The sequence below is a fragment of the Leucopleurus acutus genome (assembly GCF_964270905.1).
Source record: "Leucopleurus acutus genome assembly, chromosome: 12".
In the NCBI taxonomy this organism is placed as follows: domain Eukaryota; kingdom Metazoa; phylum Chordata; class Mammalia; order Artiodactyla; family Delphinidae; genus Leucopleurus; species Leucopleurus acutus.
Genome location: NC_139154.1, coordinates 68,060,057 through 68,077,551, shown reverse-complemented (window position 1 = coordinate 68,077,551; position 17,495 = coordinate 68,060,057).

The window sequence follows — 17,495 nt, the reverse complement described above, 5'->3', positions numbered from 1 at the left end:
GCAAAGGCAATATTTACGCAGGTAAATATTTAAGTGCCAAGAGCATAATAATGTCTAAATATACAGGACATTGTAGATAAATAAAGTTGAGAGCCAACACTCCCACAAAGAGACTCTTGATTTTGAGGGCGAGTAGAAATCCTTCAGATGGGGATGGTAAGGTATATTTTTTTCAGGCAAGAAAACAAACAGCATATGCAAAGACTTAGAGGTACAAAATTGCTTGGTGCATTTGATGAACCTTTTGAAATAATGAGGGTTTGGAATAATTAAGATATGGGCAGAAGGCATGGGGGCGGGGCATGGTAACAGTAAGCATTATTGAAGCAGTAGGAGATGCGGACGGAGAAGCAGTCAGGGACTACATCATAGAGGTTTTATATGACGCTCCAGGGAGTTTGGACTCTATCCTAATAGGTAAATGCTAAGCCACTGATTCCTTTTGAGCAATTGGGTTATTCAGTCCAATTTGTAGTATTGGAAAAGGAACGCGGAAGGGATGTGGATGAGGGAGGGGACAAGATTGCAGATCGGGAGACAAGGTAGACTTGCTATGGCCCAGAAAGGAGAGGAGAAGAGACTGGGAAAATTCAGTGAAGCGGGGAGAAAAAGAAAAGGAGACTTCTTCTAGAAACTTTGATAAGTGGTCTGGATGAGATTTAGTGACAATCCTAGGGGAGCTCAGACAAAGACACCTAGGGTGGCACTGAATTTCTGACTTGTGGTGGATCTGGGCACCACTGGCTATTAGCGTTGGTGTTGAGGAGAGTTAGTTTATTCCATTTGAATATGTTGAGATGGAATATTTGTGGCAGAGGCAGCTCCAGGTTTTGTGGGAATTGAAGCTAACACAATTTCAGAAACCTCTTTAAGAAAAAGAATTCAAAAGGTTAATACTAATTCTGCTAATGTGTGACCATCAGTCATTGGAAAAACATCTGTACTATATGTGATGAGAAAGTGAGAATAGGGCAGATGAGGTAGTTGAGAATACAGTTTTGCATGAAACCAACTCAAATTGGGGTACATTCTAAAAAATTAAACCAAAAAAATGCCCTGAAATCTTTAAAATGTCAGTATCATGAAGTGCAAAGAAAGACCCAGAAACTGTTCCAGGTTAGGGAAAGTAAATGGACGTAACACTGAATGCAGCACATAATCCTGGCTTTTCTTTTAGCATAAAGGATGTTATTGTGTATGAAAGAGAATGGTCTTTATATTAAGAAAGTAAATAGTGATGTATGTAGGATTAGAAGAGCATCATGTCTGAAACTTACCCTCAAATGTTTCAGGAGAGAGGGAAAGAGAGAGAGAAAGAAGGGTAAAACAAATGTAATAAATGTTAACATTTGTGTAGTCTGGGTAAAGGGTACCTGGGAACTCACTGTATTATTTTTGCAACTTTTCTATAAGTCTGGAATTATGTCAAAATAAGAATCCTGTTTTTAAGAAGAATAAGGTTTTGGAGGCAGACAATCTTGATTTGGATCGTAGTCGTGCCACTTCGTAGCTTTATGTTTTGGTGCAAATTGTATAACTTCTTTCTGTCTTATTTGCTTTAGATATAAGCTAGAAATAATAGGTTATTCTGAGAATTAACTAAAGTGAAAAGATGTAATATTTGTAAATTGCTTGGCAAGATTCCTAGACAAAATTTTCAATAAATGATTACTATTATTATTAATAAACAGTGATTTCCATTCCAGACAGTTGCAAGGGAAACAAGGCCTTCAAAATATAACCAATTTTTAGAATATCTGTTAGGGAAAAAAGATAGAAATGGTTGAGATGTGGAAGACGAAATGGGTGGTGTTGGTGTAGTATAGGCATTGAAATTGGGCCTGCAGTCAATCAAAGTTTAGTTTTGGGAGTGGGGAGGACAGAGGTTTGAAGGGAGAGAAAAAAATAGGTGATGGGTAGGGGGCTGAGTACAACCTGATGATTCTAGGCATGAGAGGCATGGATGGTGTATCTGGGCTTTAGATTTCCATGATTGTTGTAAAGTTGTATGGGCCCAAAATTGGCAGAAGGTCCAAGATGATTTCCTAGTGGGGTTTGGGAAGACCCTGGTTTGCAAGATTAGAACAGCAAATACCCTTCTGACAGAATTTCTACAAATTCTTCCCCAGATGTCCAACAAATATGTCTGTGTTGAATCTCTGTAGCTCTATTTTGGGAAGTCAGAGCAGCTGTGTGTTGAGCAAATTTTGTACAGGGATAGAACATAAGCCCACTTTGATAGATAAAATTTGCTTTGCTATATTGTTATAATTTAAACTTATATTATTAAATTTCTATATTCTCTTTTTCTAAGAATCACCTATTGAATATTTTCTTAGTCTGTTCAGTCAGACTGTAAGATGGGTGGCTTATAAGCAATGAAAGTTTAGGGGCTGAAAAATCCATGATCGTGGTGCTGGAGGATTTAGTGTCTGGTGAGAGCCAGCTCCCTAGATGACTATTTTTTTCCACTGTAAACTGGTGGAAGAGACAAGGGAGTTTTCTCCGGTCTCTTTATAAGGGAACTAATGCCATTCGTGAGGGCTCCACCCTCATGATCTAATCACCTCCAAAGTCCTCACTTCATAATATCATCACCTTGGGCATTAGGTTTCAACATATGAATTTTGTGGACACACAAACATTTAGACCATAGCAATTATTATGATCATATTCTGTTCTCCTTTATATTTCTAGAATCTTTCATAATGCCTTTGAGGCATTCAGTAGCGGTATGGTGTTGATTATCAATAAAAGTTTGTTGAATAAATGATTCAATGGGTAAGCTATGATCATATTCTGTTCTCCTTTATATTTCTAGAATCTTTCATAATGCCTTTGAGGCATTCAGTAGAGGTATGGTGTTGATTATCAATAAAAGTTTGTTGAATAAATGATTCAATGGGTAAGTGTGTTAATGAAGACATAGGAGTAGTTTTATCACGAAGAGATTTTATTTTTAGTGTTATTTGTTATTGCATTTTACCTGTAAGTCCTTATATTTATGAACTTGATTGTTTCAAGGTTTGGTTTGCAATCTTTAGATGGAGGGGAGAAATAACATGTTAGTCTTGATTTTATAAGCATGTAATGTGAAGCAAGTCTGCAGAAAGCTGTTACAGTTTTCTTTTCTTTTTTAAACAGCATAGGCCCTGTGTTAAGAACAGGGTAATAGCGTTATTACTGGGTGTAGGACATAAAAAACGACATTAACATCCATCTTCATAATGCTCATTCTTTTCCCTCCTCTGAGTGATTTTAAAAATTAATTTGATTACAGAACTGTTCTGTAGGGTTAAACAAGAATGATTCTGTCTATTAAAAATAGCAAAGGTATAAATAAACGAAATTAAAATGGCTCCTACCCAGAAATCGTGCTTATAGATCTGCAGGATATTGACTCCGTAGGCGTTACGCCACCTCACTCTGTGAGTGTGGTTTCTTAGAATAATGATATGGAGTGTGTACCTATTGTTCTAATTAAAACCCATGGTCATTCATCTATCTAACTGCAACAGTGCCCTCCAGGATACTTCTACTCCAAATGTACCATTCTTCTTTGGCCTGAACAAGTGACTTTAAAACCACCTGGCTTCTTGACAACACCTGAAGTGAAAAATTTAGTGACTGTGATATCGCACTAGAAACAGCATTATAGAATGAAAAATTTAAGAGGACAGGCAAAGAAGTGAGATTTCCTATCAGGTTTCTGGAGGTATAGCTTATAAGTTTCCGGCATTAGCTGTCATAATATCTAATTTTTTCCACAAATTAATAGAAGTCATCTGTTAATAAGTAACGACTATCTGAAATACACTAAACCCCCTGAGTTCCCAAGCTAAGAGAAAAATGAAGCTTTAAAGAGACAGACACTGTTATTGGCTGTGCTTTGTTATAGATTTAACCCTGAAGGCTGGGAAACTGTATCTAGGAGCACTCAGGGCTGGTACCCAGGCAACACAAAGATGAATTTACCCCATACTAGAAATATCCAATGTTACCGTGAAATAACTTTACAGCATCCTATGGATAAGTATATAAATGCTATTTTCTTGTAGAATATATTGTGTCATTAGTTTGATTGATTTAGGTTATATGTGAGGGTAGGTTGAAATAGGTGGAAAGTACCTTTTGATATGAACAGTAAGACATCATCATCATTATCAGAATCACGAGAGCTACGATTTATTTCATTATTAACTATGTACCAGATACTACCTAAGTGATTTACACATATTAACTCATTTAATCCTCAGAACTATTATATTGAAGAGGTGCTATTTTTATCCCATTTTGAACACCTAAAACTGAGGTGTAGAGAGCTAAAGCAACTACATCAATGTCATGTATTCAGGGAGTGACAGAGCTGGATTTAAACAAAGGTTTCTGGCTTCATAGTTCAAATTATATATTATATACATACATGCTACTGGCCGTTTCAATGTTTGAATTTATACATTTGGCAATGAGCTCTCTAGTTTCATTTCCATTTTTATCTCACAGAATGAATATAAGACATTTGGGCTAAATATGTAATATATCCCATTAGGCGATGATATTATTTGTTTGTTTTTTTGCGGTACGCGGGCCTCTCACTGTTGTGGCCTCTCCCGTTGCGGAGCACAGGCTCCGGATGCGCAGGCTCAGCGGCCATGGCTCACGGGCCCAGCCGCTCCGCGGCATGTGGGATCTTCCCGGACCGGGTCACGAGCCCGTGTCCCCTGCATCAGCAGGCAGACTCTCAACCACTGCGCCACCAGGGAAGCCCAGCAATGGTATTATTAGCGTGTCTCAAGTAAGTGGTGGCTCTTGAAAACTGGAACAACCACCCACATACTTAGTTGTAACTGCAGAATGTTTCACGCACAACACTTATTTGCTCAAAACCTTGCCTCACTTACATCAGTCACTCCAGAGACTTCACATATCCCCCTCCTAATATCCCCCTTCTAACAACCTCTGAGTCTAACCCCTAAACAACAAAATCCATGCTTTTATTTACTTCTACTGAGACTCCATTTCAGAATTGTCTTTGTGGTATTTTTCCTTGCTGAAGAAAGTCAATAAAACTCCCATTGGTTATGTATTAACAGGTTTCTTTACTTAAGGAGGGAGCGAATGTTCCAGTTTGGAGATTCAACAAGATTCAGCTGAGACCCCTCAACTCAGTCTGCTTAAGCACTTATCTTTCAAGGCCATTTGCACCTGGCAAGCTCAAGTTTTCTCGTAGTCAGTGGCCAGTCACATGTTCTGTCTGAGCTCTGATTTTGTAGAAGACAAAAAGTTTCTAGAACACTGAGTGTATTTTATTCGGTGAAAATTAGATTTTACCCATTGCAGTCCTTATTTACCTAAAGAGACTTGTCTTTGTGGAGGCAAGCTCTACGTTGGCCATAGTGATCCTATGATACCTCCTGGTATTTGTGGAGTCCCATTCCATGGAATGTGGGCTGGGCATGGTGGCTTGATTCTAATCAACACAATATGGAAAAGTAATAAGATGTTACTTCCAAAAGTAGGTTATAAAAAAATTGTTACTTATTGGGTGGGGAGAGAGGAAGAGAGAGAGGAGAGACGGGTCTCTCACTTAATTCAAAGTGAAGCCAGGTGCTGTGTTTTGACCTGGCCTGTGGGGAGGCACAGGTGGCAAGGATCTGGTGCTTCCAGCCAATAGCCTGTGAGGGCTTAAAGGTTGAGTGAGCGTGGAAGTGGGTCCTTCCCCATTTGAGCTTTGAGACGGCTGCAGCTTCAGCAGAAAACTCCACTGCAACCTTGTGAAAGAACCTGAATGAGAGGCTAAGCTATATCTGGATTTCTGACTCACAAAAACTGTAAGATAATGTTTGTTGTTTTAAGCTGCTGGTTTTGGGGGTGGGTGGGTAACTTGTTATGCATTAATAGATAAATTATACAGCCCTTGTACCTGAAAGTGGAGTGCCACATATAAAACTCTAAATTGTGGAAGTGGTTTGGGAACTGGGTAATGGGCTTTGAAAAGAGGGTTAGTGAAAGGTCAAACTACCTTGAGCTCATTTTAGTAGAAATATGTATTTTGAAGATACCACCAGTGAGGTTTCAAAGGGAGATGGGAAACACGCTATTGGAAAGTATAGGAGGTGGGGTCGGGGAGTCCTTGTTTTAGCAGTGGGAAGCTTGACAACTCTATGGCCTGTAGGGACATGGAAAGTAGAAAATATGCCTTATGAACTGGGTGCTCTAGCTACAGAGACTTCCAAGCAATGTGCTGAAGGTGCCGCCTGGTTTCTTTTTGCTGCTGTAATAAAATGGGAGAGAGAGAATTGAGGGAAGGGATGTTAAAGGGAGCCAGGCGTTGATGTTTTTGAAAATTCTCAACCTCTTCCAAAAGGCAGGTGATACTAAAATTATGAAATGTGTTCTGAGCATAAATTGAATCCAAGATGCTGTCCAGAAAACATAGTTTAGAGATAGGACCAAGGGTGTGATTCTAAAATCTTTTGTTAAGAGCCCCATCTGATTAAAGGAGGTGCCCTAGAGTACTGTTCCATCATGCAAAAGGCCCTACGGAGAGATAATGTGTGTGCCTCACAGGTTCTCTCAATAAAAAACTAAAACGAGACAGCCCCGGGCTTCCCTGGTGGCGCAGTGGTTGGGAGTCCGCCTGCCGATGCAGGGGACGCGGGTTCGTGCCCCGGTCCGGGAGGATCCCACATGCCGCGGAGCAGCTGGGCCCGTGAGCCATGGCCGCTGGGCCTGCGCGTCCGGAGCCTGTGCTCCACGGTGGGAGAGGCCACAACGGTCAGAGGCCCGCGTACCGCAAAACAAACAAACAAAAAAAACCAGCCCCCAAGCAACTCTTATCTTGAAGACGTTTATGAATATAACTTTTGTCTAATGGAGAGAACCTCAATGAGATTCACAGATGGCTCAAAAAATTTTTGAATGAATTATATCAACAGAACCACTGCCGGCTTAGACTGACAGCAACAGACACAGTACAAATAAAAAGAAAGAGTTGGGGCCCTACATTTTATGCCCAAATTTCTTACCACACTCTCCATAGAGTTGGAGACACAACAGGCCTAGGAACCAATATCAGGGCTCTTCTTTCTGGTTCACTTATTTTCTTTCTAGTTTATTATAAATTATTAACCTACCCACAGGGAATTTGCCTTCCTCAAGGAAGTCTTGTTGTGGTGAATGACACCTACACCCCAGTAGAGTATTATTGTTATGTGAACATCAAACCTTTGCTTGTTTCCCTCACTGTAACCTATCCTGAGTCTGCAGTGTAATTGTCAGAGACTTAAGAAATCCAGGATCCCTGAGCCCTTTATGGACAACGTCTCATTGAGATGTGTGCCCAGGAACTTACCAAGTGAAACCACTATAGATTGTTCTGAAGAATTACTCACAGGGTATACTGACAGACTTTTATGCACATCACCTGGGTGATAGTTTCTACAATGAGGATTATACCACTGGAAAGAATGAGCATTAATCTTAAGTTTTAAATCATACTTTCACAACTTCAATGCTCAAAAGACAAGTCTAAACTATTTGGCCTCAGTGATAATAGAAAATCTAGTAGCTTTAGACTTTCTATTAACCTGTACCATTCCCAACAGTTTGTGCTGCATTTGGATAAATGCTGTTAGTCAAGTAGAACACTCCTCTGAACTGGAGGGGTTGGCCACTTGACTCTCCAAGGTAGCTGCTGATACTTTTTGGTCATCTTTCTTATCCTGAGTTCAGTAATTTCTGCACATGGCTTTGAAGCATTCTACAAAATCCAACCATCATTCTTCTTTTCTACTTTGTGTACATCTCCCGTCTTAAATACTGTTGTGTAGCCACTGTCATATCAGATGATCTGACAACTCATCCTTTAACAAAAGAAGCAAAAGATCATACCCTGGTTTGACTCTTAAACTAAGATGATGACATCAGATTATCACAATGCTGTAGATCTGAAATGAGGCTGCTTTTTTTGGTCAACCCTTTGGACTAGCCAGAAGATGGCCCAAAGCTAGTGTGACTTAGGACTAGAACCACCACCACCCCCCTTAATCAGTTATGAAATTAGAACCACAGAATATCATATGACTTACATATGACTTGCAGTTTTACTCAGAACCTCTCACCTAGTTGTGTGAAGTCCTTGTTTTAAGAAATCAACCAACTCAAAGACTCACTCCTTCTTGTATCCCAACCTAAGGATTTCTGTCCAATCCATAAGCAATAAAAAGTTGTGCATTCACTTCCTGTGATGAAATGTCAATTCACAGTTAATTCCTTACATCTGTCTTGCTGAAATGAATAAACCTGATTTGCTTATATCATAACAGATTTCTTTATTTAAGAAGGTTTCCCACCCTGTGTCACTAGAAATATCTAAAGTTAACTTACTTTCTTGCTTTGTCATTGTCTAAATTATGCTTTTTAAAGTTTTTATGCATCATTGATTGTCATTAGATGGTATTGTAATTTTTCTTGGCATTTTGTTTATAAAGAAGCTTGGAAGGAGTGATGACATCAAGGATTGTGAATAAACATACCTTGACATTTAAAAATTTAAAAATAAAAACTTTCGGGCTTCCCTGGTGGCGCAGTGGTTGAGAGTCTGCCTGCTGATGCAGGGGACGCGGGTTCGTGCCCAGGTCTGGGAAGATCCCACATGCCATGGAGTGGCTGGGCCCATGAGCCATGGCCACTGAGCCTGTGCGTCCGGAGCCTGTGCTCTGCAACGGGAGAGGCCACAACAGTGAGAGGCAAAAAATAAAAAAATAAAAACTTTCTTTAAAACTTCTATCTTTAATTTATTTTTAATTCTGTCACTAGTGCTAAATAGTTACTTGCAGTAATTTTCCCCCTAATCCTGAATATTTTAAGATTGTATAGATAAGACTTATGTTTATAATAGATTCACCTATGGTATAGTTCAAGGATCTAACCTCTGATATTGAATAAATGCCACCGTACCACATAATCTTTTTTTTTTAACATCTTTACTGGAGTATAATTGCTTTACAATGGTGTGTTAGTTTTGTTTTATAACAAAGTGAATCAGTTTTACATATACATATGTCCCCATATCTCTTTCTTCTTGCATCTCCCACCCTCCCTATCCACCCCTCTAGGTGGTCACAAAGCACGGAGCTGATCTCCCTGTGCTATGCAGCTGCTTCCCACTATACCACATAATCTTAAATATGATTTAACCTTTCAAAATTTGAGTGCCTGATGTGGGTCTAGCACTTCTCTATATCTGGTGAGTGGTTTAAGAGAAATGTAGGTAGCTTTTCCTTCAAGATTACCATTTTGTTAAGAATACAAAACAAAGACATGAGAAACAGTGACACGTTTTGGATTTTCATTTGCTCAGAGCATGTTCAAGGTGGAAGAGCTATTTAAGCATGTGATGATGACTCACCACAATTGAACCATAACAGCGCCAGTAGAGTTCGTTTTTTTGATATTCACCTTTTCATTACTAGTTTGATTATATCTGATTTGGAGGTGTAAGGAGTATACAAAATTAGTAAAATTTTCAGTTTTTAAATATTAACAAATAAAATGATTATGCTTCTTTTATGAAAGTTTAACTTGATTCCTTTCAAAGCATTGATCTTCCATTTTATAAATTCTGCTCTCCCTGGTTAGCCTCTTCCTTCTTTAAGTGTACTGGCATACCATGAGATCAGAAATCCTTGCCATATAGAATCCCAGGCCTCCATTTCAGATTCATTTTTCATCTCTTGCTAATACTAATTTCCTGCTTACTTCCTGCTGGGGATGTTCCTTGACAATATGGTGGTGTTAAAAAAAAAAGAGGTATTAACACTCTAATATAGGTGTAGATGTAAGCATTTAAGAATCCTTTCACATAAGCACTTTGGGAAGGTAATGAACAAAGAGCTAGAAAAAAATAGTAATTGTGAGGAAAGTTAAATATACTGTCTAAGTAGGTCTCTTTGTATTCTACTTTAAGTTCGGATAGACCAGAGAACATTTTTATGATGAATTAATGCTGTCCTGTCAAATGCATACCAACCCCCCAGGGAAGCCTGATTATGTCGCCTGAGAGCATATGCTAAGAGGCCAATTGCCCCCTTTCTCTGGTTATGATCATCATTAATGATAATGGACACTCTGTTCTGGCACTGAGGTAAGGGCCTACTCTATTATTGACCGTTGATGCTATTGAAAATAATAGACATTTATATGGGAGAATTTAGGAGCATCTTGGGGAAGGTGGCTAGGGAAGGTCAATTCAGCATAACAGAAATAGCACCCCTCCATTCAAAGGCATTTGGCTGGACCTTGAGTCAGAGGAGGGAAGTCTTTCCATGGAAGTTAGTTTTTTGTGTTCATTCATCTGTCCTAGCTACAAAGGTGAGGTGAATAACAGTTTTGCAAAATCTTCAGTTGCGAGGAAATATAGGGGACAAGCTGGAGAATTAGAAACACTTTGTCTGGCATGATGTGTTCAGTTTTGCCTGACAAGGTGTGTTATGGCTCCAGAAGACCCAGAACTGAGCGGTGTCAGATGATAGCTGGAAGAATGTTTACACAATCACTGAGCTGAGGAGAAAAAAAAATGAATGTTGTAGCTGGACAGAGAACTGAAATCAGAGACATAGGGAAAAAGGCCCACAATTCAAACTGAAAGGGACAAGGAAAGGCATAAGTGGAGAGAGATTATCAGGATCAATAGCACAAATGACTGAGAAAATGGAAAGACGAGTGAGGGATGGAACAGGTAAGATTAGACAGTTTGTGCTCCAAGCATCCAGTAGGTCATTTCTATGAAGTTTTTTAAAACTTTTTTAAATTAATTAATTAATTAATTATTTTTTATTTTTGGCTGTGTTGGGTCTTCGTTTCTGTGCGAGGGCTTTCTCTAGTTGTGGCAAGCGGGGGCCACTCTTCATCGCGGTGTGCGGGCCTCTCACTATCGCGGCCTCTCTTGTTGCGGAGCACAGGCTCCAGACGCGCAGGCTCAGTAGTTGTGGCTCACGGGCCTAGTTGCTCCGCGGCATGTGGGATCTTCCCAGACCAGGGCTCGAACCCGTGTCCCCTGCATTGGCAGGCAGATCCTCAACCACTGCGCCACCAGGAAAGCCCCTCTGTGAAGCTTTTAGGACATAAAATTTGATGGGTGTGTGAGTGAAGGAGACCCCCCCAAATAAGAGTGGCGGAAACAGGTTAGAACTGTATTTCTCTTTTAAATAGAAGTCTGGGTTTGCACTCCAAAGCTTATATGGTATAGTATGGTGTTGGGGCATAGGATTCTTCTGTCTTGTGTTCTCCCTGGTGATATGATCATGTCCTCTGTGTTCCTAGCAGAGGAAGACATAAAGATAAAGGGCACATGCAATATTTCTTAAGGAAAAGTTTATTAAAATGTTTAAAAGTTTATTAAACATTTCTGCTTATCTCCCATTGGCCAGACCATAGTCATACAAGGCCATGCCTAGCAAAAAATGGCTCTGAGAAATGTACTCTTATTCTGGGAAACTGAGTGTCAAGTTAAAATGGGAGGGAGAGTTTTCTTTTAGTGAAGAATAAAGTGAGAATAGATATGACAAAGTAATTAACCCTGATACAGAGTTAAACTGAACGCACTGGAACCATATCACCTGGCAAGTTGCCCACTGTTTCATAGCCTACCTAGGCAGCGGCAAGCGGAATGCTTCCATTATTTGGGATTCTTTCTATCTTTGAGAAGGAGCTGGAAATCAGAGTTCAGAGGAGGATGAGAGAATTCAAGGCAAAATCAGGGAGCTCTTGATATCATAGTAAAGTTCTGTCATTTTAGTGAACTAGCTTCTAATGGTCAAGCATTCAGGAGACTCTTAACTGCTCTGAAACATTCTAGGGCTTTAAATTATGGGGACGAGCCCTCTATTTCAATCTGTATGCAACAGAGATGACAGTGGGAGAGAACTTGAACCCATCTCTCATGTGGTATTCACATGTGTACAGATCCATCTGAAAAACCGGTTTTCCCCGAGGAGATTGAATCCGAGTAAAAGAAAATGAGGCCTCTAAGAGAATATCATCATGAGTTAAAGAATCTGGAAAAATGGACTAGCTTTAACAGCAGAGCTTAGAAAAATGGTTCCAAACAGAGTGTGAGACATGTCAGACCAGCTCCTTCCTTCCCACCTGCAGTGTGCCAGTGCTTGCTGGTGAAGAATGAGTGGGCTTTGGTCTCAGGGGAAGATCTCTGCACTAGGGCTCACTTTTTTAAGCTCCCCCGACAGCACTGGCCATATGAAGTGCAGGGTGCTCGCTCTCTGTGAAGGGAGACGGGAACTGAAAATTAACGATGTGGAGAAGGTCAAAGCCCTGCCAGTGAAATGAGCAAAAATCCATTAGAAATGAGATCTCGAGTGATAAGAGCAGCGGAAATCAGAGTGGAAGCGCTGTGGATATAACAGGTTTGAGAATCACAATCATTCCTCGCAACCCTAGATTCCAAGAAGGAGAATTTGGGAATGAGATGCCAGGAAAATTCCAGACTTCTGAATTATTGGCCTGGATTCAAAGCTTTGATGATTGCACAGTGTTCTAAATGTGACAAATTTATCTTCATTGGTGTGACACAACAAAAATAATACAGATGGAAACAAGAATGGGGAAAAGAGTGATATTCCAGAATTCAGGTGTGTACAGTCAGGATCTGGGTGGGAAGCAAGAGCGTATGAGTATTTTAGACTAAACTATTTTGATGCCTCGACTGGAAGTTTAAATTGCACACCAGAACAGTCTTCTCTGCCAATGACATCCTGGTTTCCTGTTCAGTATACTGCAGTAGTCACTGATGAAGAAAGTAGAAAGGCTATGAAATGCTCAAAATACAGCTCAAACCTAAATTCTTATAGGACACAAACCATGCATGCATGGTTTACTGGGATCACAGAGTGGAAGTTCCTTCGTCAGATACATACTGAGGATCAGGCATATTTGAATATGGAGGATTAGTGGGTTGGTCACACAGTAATTTCATGAAAAAAAAAAGGCAAATGAATGGATCTCAAAATATGCAGTGGATCATAAGAAAAAGTTTCCTGTGTTTATGAGGAAAAAGATGGATAAGAAATGTGATTGATAAGAAATGACAAACACTGTCTGACCTCTCTTATTTCACTTAGCATAATGCCCTTGAAGTCCATCCATGTAGTCAAAAATGGCAAGATTCCATTCCTTTTAATGGCTGAATAATATTCCATTATATATAATGGAATAAATATATACACATATATTTATAATAAATATACCATAATTTCTATATCTGTTCATTCATCAATGGACACTTACGTTGTTTCCATCTTGGCTGTTGTAAATAGTGCTGCAATGAACACGGTGCATATACATTTTTGAGGTAATGTTTTCATTTTCTTTGGATAAATACCCAGAAGTGGAATTGCTTCTTTTCTTTGAATAAATACCCAGAAGTGGAATTGCTTCTGGAATATGGTAGTTTATTTTTAATTTTTTGCGGAAACTCCATACTGTGTTCCATAGTGGCTGCACCCATTTACATTCCCACAGTGTACAGGGTTCCCTTTTGTCCACATCCTCACCAACATTTGTTATTTGTAGTTGTTTGTGATGGCCATTCTAAAAGTTGTGAGGTGATTTCTCATTGTGGCTTTGATTTGCATTTCCCTGATGCTGACTGATGTTGAGCATCTTTTCGTGTACCTATTGGTCATCTGTATGTCTTCTTTGGAAAAAAAAATGTCTATTCAGATATTCTGCCCATTTTTTAATCAGACTGTTTTTTCATTGTTGAGTTGTAGGAGTTCTTTATATATTTTGGATATTAGCCCCTTATCATATAAATTAATTTGCAAATATTTTCTCCCATTCAGTAGGTTGCCTTTTCATTTTGTTGATGGTTTCTTTTGCTGTTCAGAAGCTTTTCAGTTTGATGTAGTCCCACTTTATTTTTGCTTTTGTTGCCTTTGCTTCTGGTGTCAGATTCAAAAAATCATCGCCAAGATCTATGCCAAGGAGTTACCATCTTTTTTTTCTTCTAGTAGTTTTAAGGTTTCAGGTTTTACATTGAAGTCATTAATCCATTTTGAGTTAATTTTTGTGTATGGTATAAGATAGTGGTCCAGTTTCATTCTTTTCCATGTGGCCATCCAATTTTTCCAAAACTGTTTAATGAAGACATTATCATGTCCTCATTGTATATTCTTGGCACCTTAGTCATACATGGGTTTATTTCTGAGCTCTCTATTCTGTTCTGTTGATCTATGTTCCTGTTTTTATGCCAATACCATACTGTTTAAATTACTATAGTTTGTAATATAGCTTGAAATTGGGGAATGTGATGCTCCCAGCTTTGTTCTTTCTCAAATTTGCTTTTGGTATTTAGGGTTTCTTGTGGTTTCATACAAATTTTGCGATTGTTTGTTCCAGTTCTATGAAAAACGCCATTGGTATTTTGATAGGGATTGATTTGAATTTGTAGATGGCTTTGGGAAGTATAGACATTTTTTAAAAATTAACTTTTCTAATTTGTAAGCACCGAATATCTTTCCATTTATTTGTTTATTCAGTTTCTTTCATCAGTGTCCTACAGTTTGCAATATGCAGGTCTTTAATCTCCTTGGTTAAATTTATTCCTAGCTATTTTATTGTTTTTGATGTAGTTGTAAATGGAATTGTATTCTTTGTTTCTCTTTATGATAGTTCATTATTAGTGTATAGAAGCACAATAGATTTTTTAATATTGATTTTTCTGGGCTTCCCTGGTGGCGCAGTGGTTGAGAGTCTGCCTGCCAATGCAGGGGACACGGGTTCGAGCCCTGGTCTGAGAAGATCCCACATGCCGCGGAGCAACTAGGCCTGTGAGCCACAACTACTGAGCCTGCGCATCTGGAGCCTGTGCTCCGCAATAAGAGAGGCCGCGATAGTGAGAGGCCCGTGCACCGCGATGAAGAGTGGCCCCCGCTTGCCACAACTAGAGAAAGCCCTTTCACAGAAACGAAGACCCAACACAGCCAAAAATAAATAAATAAGTAAATAAATAAATAAAAAGCCAAGCATTTGAAGCCCTTTAAAAAAAAATATTGATTTTTCTATCCGGAAACTTTACTGAATTCATTTATTCTAATAGTTTTTTTGATGCAGTCTTTATGTTTTCCTATATATAATACCATGTCATCTGCAAATACTGGCAGTTTTACCTCTTCCTTTCCAATTTGAATGTCTTTTATTTCTTTTCCTTGCCTATTTGCTCTGGCTAGGACTTCCAATACTATGTTAAACAAAAGTGACAAGAGTGGGCATCCTTTTTCTGTTCCTAATCTTGGAGGAAAAGCTTTCATCTTTTCACCATTGAGTATGATGTTAGCTGTGGGTTTGTCATATATGGCCTTCATTTTATTGACCTAAGTTTCTTCTATACCCACTTTCTAGAGAGTTTTTAGCATAAATGAACACTGAATTTTGTCAAATGTTTTTTCTGCATCTGTTGAGATGAACATATGATTTTTATGCTTAATTTTGATAATGTGGTATATCACATTGACTAACTGTGGATGTTGAACTATCCTTGCATCCCTAGAATAAATCTAACTTGCTCATGGTGTCTGATCATTTCAGTGTATTGTTCAATTCAGTTTGCTCATATTTTGCTCATATTTTCTTGAGGAATCTTACATCTATTTTAGGGATGTTGGCCTGCAATTTTCTTGTGACATCTTTGTCTGGTTTTGGTATCAGGGTAAGTCTGGCCTCATAATATGAATTTGGAAGAGTCCCCTCTTCTGTTTTTTGGAAGAGTTTGAAAAAGATTGGTATTAATTCTTTGAATGTTTGGTAGAACTCACCAGTGAAGCCATCTTGTCCTGGGAGGGTTTTCATGACTGATTCAATATCCTAACTAGTAATCAGTTTGTTCAGATTTTCTATTTCTTTATGATTTAGTCTTGGTAGGTTGTATGTTCATAGAAATTTATCCATTTCTTCTAGGTTGTCCAGTTTGTTGGTGTATAATTGTTCAGAGTAGTCTCTTATGGTCCTTTGTATTTCCATGGTATCAGTTTTAATATCTCCTCTTTCGTTTCTGATTTTATTTGAGTACTCCCTTTTTTCTTGGTGAGTCTAGCTAGAGGTTTGTCAGTTTTGTTTATCTCTTCAAAGAACCAGCTCTGTTTCATTGATCTTCTCTATTGTCCCTTTAGTCTCTATTTCATATATTTCTGCTCTAATCATTGTTATTTCTTTCCTCTACTAACTTTGGGCTTTATTTGTTTTTTTTCCCTAGTTCCTTGAGATATGAAATTTGATGATTTGAAACTTTTCTTATTTCTTGAGGTTGGCATTTATTGCTGTGAACGTCCCTCTAAGAACTGCTTTTGTTGCAACCCATAAATCTGATATGTTACATTCCTTTTTAATTTTTCTCAAGGTATATTTATTACCCTTTTATTTCTTCTGATCCATTGGTTGTTCAGTAGCATTTTGTTTAATTTCCACATATTTGTGAATTTTCCACTTTTCTTTGTGTAATTTCTAGTTTCATGCCATTGTGGTCCGAAAAGATGCTTGATATGATTTCACCCCTTTTAAATTTATTAAGATGTGTTGTGCCCTAACATATGATATGTCTTGGAAAATGTTCCATGTGCACTTGAGAATAATGTGTATTCTATTGCATTTGGATTGAATTCTCTATAAATATCTGTTGAGTTCATCTGATCTAATGTGTTGTTTAAGACCAAGGTTTTCTTATTGACTTTTCTGTCTACATAATCTGTTCATTGGTGTCAGTGGGGTATTAAAGTCCCCTATTACTATTTTCTTTGAATTTTATTTATTTTTATATACAGCAGATTCTTATTAGTTATCCATTTTATACAAATTAGTGTCTATACGTCAATCCCAATCTTCCAATTCTTCACACCACACCACCCCCGTTCCACTTTCCCCCTTGGTGTCCATACGTTTGTTCTCTACATCTGTGTCTCTATTTCTGCCGTGCAAACTGGTTCATCTGTACCATTTTTCTAGGTTGCATGTATATGCGTTAATATACAATATTTGTTTTTCTCTCTCTGACATACTTCACTCTGTATGACAGACTCTAGGTCCATCCATGTCTCTACAAATGACTCATTTTCATTCCGTTATATGGCTGAGTAATATTCCATTGTATATATGTACCACATCTTCTTTATCCATTCATCTGTCAATGACACTTAGGTTGCTTCCATGACCTGGCTATTGTAAATAGTGCTGCAGTGAACATTAGGGTCCATGTGTCTTTGTGAATTATGGTTTTCTCTGGGTATATGCCCAGTAGTTGGATTGCTGGGTCATATGGTAGTTCTATTTGTAGTTTTTTAAGGAACCTCCATACTGTTCTCCACAGTGGCTGTATCAATTTACATTCCCACCAACAGTGCAAGACGGTTCCCTTTTCTCCACACCCTCTCCATCATTTGTTTTTTGTTTTTTTTTTTTTTAATATTCACCTACATTTTATTCTG